We start from the raw sequence: 6,808 nt of genomic DNA, 5'->3' as shown, positions 1-6,808 counted from the left end.
ACAGTGGAAAAAGGTTCTTTAGATTATTAAAATGTTCTTCACACTTAAGAAAAAATTGTCCTTTTAAGAACTGTTGGTTCTTGAGAACACTGAAAGGCTCTTTAAAAAAAAGGTTCACTGAAACCAAAACAGGCATCGCTGTGAAAACACCCTTTTGGAACCTTTTTTTCAAGAATATATATATATACATACACCGAGTTCTGGCATGAAACTCTAGATGGCGCAGTCCGATAGGTCTAACTTAATCTGACCTAATGACATCAGTATGTTATGTGTGCAGCAGCAGTATTTCTTACATGCTCACAGCAGCATGTTGTGGATGTACTGGCAGTAGCAATACGGTCGGTACTTGCTCTGCCGCAGCAGCGTAGCAGATCTATTCCGTCAAGACCAAATACATTAACATTGTCATGTACATTACCATGCCAATCCCTCCGAGAGTTGTCATGACAGAACTATGTATATACACACACACACACACACACACATGTACGCGCACGTTTTATTTAGCACGTCACTAATAAGGAACAACACATGCCTTGTCATAGTAATCAAAGCAATCAAAATTTGAATTTAATTACTTAATATTTGTTAAAACATTGCAAAATATTTTTAGTGTATTGCTGTATTCATTCACTGTATACATTGCAGTGTAAAAAATGTTGCTGCAATTACTTTTCACTACTTAAAATGTACCTTTTTTGTTACGATAACTTAGGAAATAATAATGTTCAGGCTTGATTTAAAATTATAGTTTAACAATTAATTATTTATGGAAGCCCGTTTCCAACAATAAATGAAAATATAAGTAATTGTGACTTTTTATCTCACAATTCTGACTTTTTTTCTCACATTTTTTCTTAGAATTGCATGATATAAACTTGCATTTCTAAGAAATAAATTCACAATTGTGAGATAAAGTTACATTAAAATTATTGAATGGTGGAAACGGGCTTCCATGTGTAATATTTACTTATTTTGTGAATTACAGTGAATAAGAGCTCTTTTTAAACTACAGCATGCTTGCATTTTATAAAAAAAATGTTGTTTGTTCTTTTATCTCTGAAGATCAAGGATGATCGGATTCCATTTAATGTTTAAACAGATGCTTCTATAAATAATTTTTGCACAGAAATGATCATGCATAAAGAACCTGCTTCTGTTGCGTGGATGCAGGTTGTGTTTGACTAATGAGTGCAGGTCATGTGACGTGACCTCTAATACCAATGCACACTAAAGGTCAGTTGTCAGTCAGTCGCTCAGGCCACCTGTGTGTGCCGCGTGATGAAGTGCATCTCTCTGTTATCAGCGAGCAGGTGTCCTTGTGTGAGGATGAATGACGCGGACACTGAACTTCACCTGCTGACCACATGCTCAAACACTGGCCGAGCTCCAAACACATCTGTTACAGCACTCATTATCTGACAAACAACACTGTGACTGCATTCAGCTTGAGCAGCTAACAAGCATAAAGTTATTGTATTAGCTACAAGCAAGATTTCAGAAAAGCTGCATGACAGTAACTAACAATGAGCACTGTTTTTCTGCTGGTTAACACATTATGTGATGTCAACTGGAATAGAAAGCCATTTCAGAGGCATTTCAGTCAGAGAATCCTATAGACTTTTCTTTAGAATAACACACACTGATTGATCGTTCATGGTAAAACCAGGGATGAGTATTAAATGCAATTTGATTTCATGTTTACATTCTGATGAACATCTTATTCACATGTATTTAAGCTGATGGAATGAGGAAAAATCAGACATAATAGACTACTATAAATATAGATATACTATAAATATAATACATTTTATTTTAATTTGTAAATAAATTATTTAAAAAAATTATATATGTGTGTGTATATCAACAATAAACCATCTCACACATCTCACATTATATCTAAAAAAAAAAATCAAATAATATTAGGCATAAACAAATTAAAGATCCTTAAGTTTTTTAAGCATTGTGACATTTCTTTTCAGGACTATTATTAACATTTTACAATATAGTTGTAAATACAGTCTCATTCACTTTACTGTAACATGAAAAAAATACGAAGGCACTTATAACTTGATTTATTTTAAGTATCCTTCACGTCCTTTTCACTCTATTTTACCTTTGCTTTCACAAAATCTGGCATTTTATACTATGAATATGGTTAACTGACCAACTCAATATAATGTTCCACATTTGTAACTTACTAAATTAATAAATACATCTATATTATATCTATAATAATTTTAAATGTATTTTTAATAATGTATTACAGTAAAATGTTTTGGAATATTTAAGTGCATTCACTCCTTCAGCCATTGTATTAGAAACACACAAAATACACAACACAAAGTATAGTGTTAGAATAAGCATTACATTTTAAAGAAATGAACATAAAAACAATTTGCTAGATTTATGATGCTAATAACTGTGGACACTCATGTTTGGAATGATGCATTTCAGCGCTGATTAATTTATTAATCTGTCATCATACCGTATGTGATGCAAGTTTACATAGAGTTTGTAATTACAGTTTTTCTCAATCGATTTAACACATTTCTCCAAACTCAGGTCGCTGTTCTCAAAACAGTTAACACAGTGAAGTTCTGAACGCTTTGTAATTGTCCTAAACAGACTGTACGTTTTCATTCATTTCATACAAATTACAAATCATGCAAATAATTTTCTCAAAACCATGTGCACAAAACTCTCAAATGTTTTCACAATAGATACAGTTTTTCTTGATAGCTAACACACAATTCACCATTTGCTCACACAATCTCAAAACTACACACCAACTTGTGCAAACTTCAGACTTCCAGGTCAAAATCAAATAGTTTAGTCAAAAACACGTTCTCTTTTGTCAGACTCAAACGTTGGCCTCAGATGACACACAAACCTGTCAAATACAGACTACTTCACTGTCTAGAGAACACTAGTGAGATCAATTCAAAACACTGTTACAAAAACCTCCTTATGGAAAATTGGAATCCTTTTGCTAGTCCATGTCTGTTACAGTATTCGACATAAATAGAGGAGTGCAGATACAGTAAAATTCAGCATTAAACTGTAAGAAACGTTTACTGTCATTACACTACTGTAAAGAGATCTTACAGTAAATGAAAAGCACTACAAGAGAAAAGTTCAAAGAGCAAACAACTGAATATACAGTAAGCACACATTGGAATATACTGTCAGTTAATTCACAGAAATAAATAAATAAATAATGAATGAATTAATAAACCGTTCATTCATTCATTATTCGACCGTTTAAGCAAACTATCAAACTTAAACGTGCAAACTATCAAAACCTACACGGACCCTGAGCCTCATTTGCAAACTATAACTGTAATTATTCGTCACTGTAATTAACTCTCACTGGAAGGTCAAGAAGTTCAGCAGTGCTGCATTATTGCTATTGGATTGTGCTCACACTCGTAAACGCACTCATTAGTGTGCGAGTGATTCACGTGTGACCTTTGTGCTGCTCATGACCTCATGTTTCATGTTTTCGTTTAAGAAGTCCCCGAGTCTCGACAGGTGACTGATGAAGATGATGTTTGATGAGACTCTTGTCGTCTGCAGGTTTCTGGACTCCATCATCGTTTCTGCTGCTTCGCTGCACTGATGCAGAAATCATGGACCAACGTTTGGACACAAAAGACCTTTTATCTCGGAGAATTCCTGCAGCGGGAGTTTTTTTTAATAGAGATTTCACAGGTCACTGCTAATATGATGGCCGCTGGACCGTAATCCCGACCGGTTCTGAGGTCAGTGAGTCAAATGCAAGAGGTTTTAATGCAGCGCTTCGATTTGATGCACTTTGCTTCGGAGAGAATGTGAGAGAGAGAATATATATTTATATGTTCTATACATTCTGATTTATTTATTAAGGACACATTAAATTGATCAAAAGTGACAGTAAAGACATTTAAAGTTACAAAAGATTTCTATTTCAAATAAATGCACTTTTGATAAATGTTATGTGCTGACTGTATTATACACTTGTATACACAAAGTATACACTTGATTAAAATATGGCTAGCTGTGAAACCAATATTCAATTAGTTAAAATGCATGAGATAAATAGCTTTTGTGTATGTAAAGCACATTGAGTTTATTAGTACTATTACAGAAATCTGAGCTGTTTCATTCATGTGTGACTGTCACCAATGCTTCACATTAAGTTTATTAGTTTATGTTAAAACGGTGTAATCCAAATGCATGGAAATATTATATGCAATTCAAATACATAAATCTTAAATTGAGGTCCAAATATTTTTAGTGCATAAAGTAAACAGTAAAACAATACAGTAACAGTAAGTGCAAAATTCATTCTGCAATGCATGCTGGGAGTTCACAAGCCCTACACCTCCACAGCATTGCTCAGCACTGAAGTGCTTGTTTGGGGCATTCTGCTGCTCTAACCAGTGCTTTTATGTCACATTTCTTAGTATTTGTGACTCAAAAGGCCCGTATGCTGGATAAAATGTAATTGCTTTTTTGACAGTGCAAAACACACGATAGACGTCTCGAGGAGGTTTTCATGCGCTGCTGAATTAATCGCCTCAGACAGATAAAGTTCTCCAGAGCTTCAAAGCCTGAATGACTCAACAGCTCTGACCCGAAATCACCTGCCACTTCATACAGGCTGGCAGTTCAACTTTAAACAAACAGAAGAAAAACAGCTCATTTAGTTTGCAGTTGAAGCATAATTATTTTGCATACCATTTAATTCAGTCATCAAACAAACCATAAACAGCAAGACAACAGAACCAGAGCAAACCCTTCAACAAGAAACATTTTACTTCTGTAATGATTTTACCCAACAGGAATTGACTGAAGCGACTTGTGTGTGTTTGCTAAATCAATACCTAAATAGCTTTTTGACTATTGATTAACATCATCCAACAGCACCACGTCATCAGATTTGGAGAAATGTGTCATTGTATCACTGTCTCAGCAATGGATGCTCTGCAGTGAATGGGTGCCGTCAGAATGAGAGTCCAAACAGCTGATAAAAACATCACAATAATCCACAAGTACTCCACTGGAAGCAACACTGCAAGGATTTGTTTCAGCTTTTCTGAAGATTCAGCTTCTCCAGATGTTAACTGATGGACTGGAGTAGTGTGGATTATTGTGATGTTTTTATCAGCTGTTTGGACTCTCATTCTGACGGCACCCATTCACTGCAGAGCATCCATTGCTGAGACACTGATGCAATGCTACATTTCTCCAAATCTTTCAGTTTTGGATGAACTATTCCTTTAATATTGTGAACGTCATTATTCTGTTCAATTCATTTCACGTTTTGTTCTCATCTGATAGTGTCAGTGCAGTGAAACTGATTAATATTACTGGAAAGTCAAACCCTTTAAAAATACTAATATTTTACTCGGGGCTGCTGAGACCCTTGTGAATGGCATCAGGAAAATATAACGTAAATACAAATATGTAGTCATCCAGAAATTCTCATTCCTCTGTTATGATAGACCTTGTGTGCATGATGGATTTTTCTAGACTGAATTAATTCTCCATAGTTGATCATTTCAGACATGAAATTAACAAAGACAAATGACTTTATTTTGGCACCCAGGATGAACAAATCTTTCTAAAAAGCTCATCTTGCTCTCATGCATGATGACTGAGAGCGTGTTTATCACTGAAATCTCAGTGAAAGCATGTGAAAGCTGTAATGCATGTTTAATCTGAGGTGGGTTTGTGATTGTGATGGTATTAGTGTGTTTCAGCACATCTTCTGTCCTCTGTTCGGAGGTGTGGCTGCTGAAGGAGGTGAAGGTTTCTCTCAGGGTTTAGTGGAGGTTAAGGTCAGTGTTAGGGTCATTCTGCTGATCTCTCTACTCAGAGTCAGTGGGACTTTAAAGCTTTAAACCTTGGAAAAAACAAATTTGTATGCATGCATATGGAAAAGTGTTTTTCTTGTGCTGGTATTAAATAAAGGAATAATTCACTCAAAAATGAAAACAAACCGTAGCACTTTACAACAAAGTCTCATTTGTTATCATTAGTTAATGCATTAAATACCATGAACTTGCAATGAGCAATATATTTCCATGGCATTTTTAACCTTTGTTAATAAAATGTAAACAAACAAATAAACGCAATTATTTAATAAGAATAATAATAAACAAATAAAGAAAGAAAATGTATTTACAGCTATATGGTATTATATGAATATTAAATAAATGTAATATATTATATGAATTTAAAAGACTAACAGATAACAAATGAGACCTTATTGTAAAGTGTTCCCAAACAAAAGAAACAAATAAGAAATATATATTTTTAATAATAAAAATACAATTATTTAATAATAATAAGATTTAATAATAAATAAATTATATTAAATAAAATATATTAAACAAATAAATAAATACAATTTCCGTCTTATCTTAACTCACCGCTATTACATGTACATTTAAAGACTAACAAATGTTAACAAATGAGACCTTATTGTAAAGTGTAAACAAAAAAACAAACAAATAAATAAAATGTTTTTAATAATAAATAAATGCAATCTGTCTTATCTTAACCCACGGGCTGTTACCTGACAGAAATGTGATTTTTCTCTGAACTATTCCTCTCATCTTTAATCATGTCTAGCAGGTTCCAGTGACTTTAAACAGTGCAAACCTACATTCTTGTTCCTCTTGAATGTGGCCTTGGAGGCAAAGCCGAACTGAATCCTATCTTGTAAATGGAGCCGTTATCTTCGTCTCTGTCCTTCAGCGGCTCTATAAAACTGTCCCGTGGCCTCCTCTTCCTCGCCATCTCAGCGGGAGCCAAC

This window comes from Sinocyclocheilus rhinocerous, unplaced genomic scaffold, assembly GCF_001515625.1.
Source record: "Sinocyclocheilus rhinocerous isolate Xijiao unplaced genomic scaffold, SAMN03320098_v1.1 scaffold477, whole genome shotgun sequence".
Taxonomy (NCBI): Eukaryota; Metazoa; Chordata; class Actinopteri; order Cypriniformes; family Cyprinidae; genus Sinocyclocheilus; species Sinocyclocheilus rhinocerous.
The sequence above is the reverse complement of the archived record's forward strand: the minus strand, read 5'-3'. Positions refer to the sequence as shown.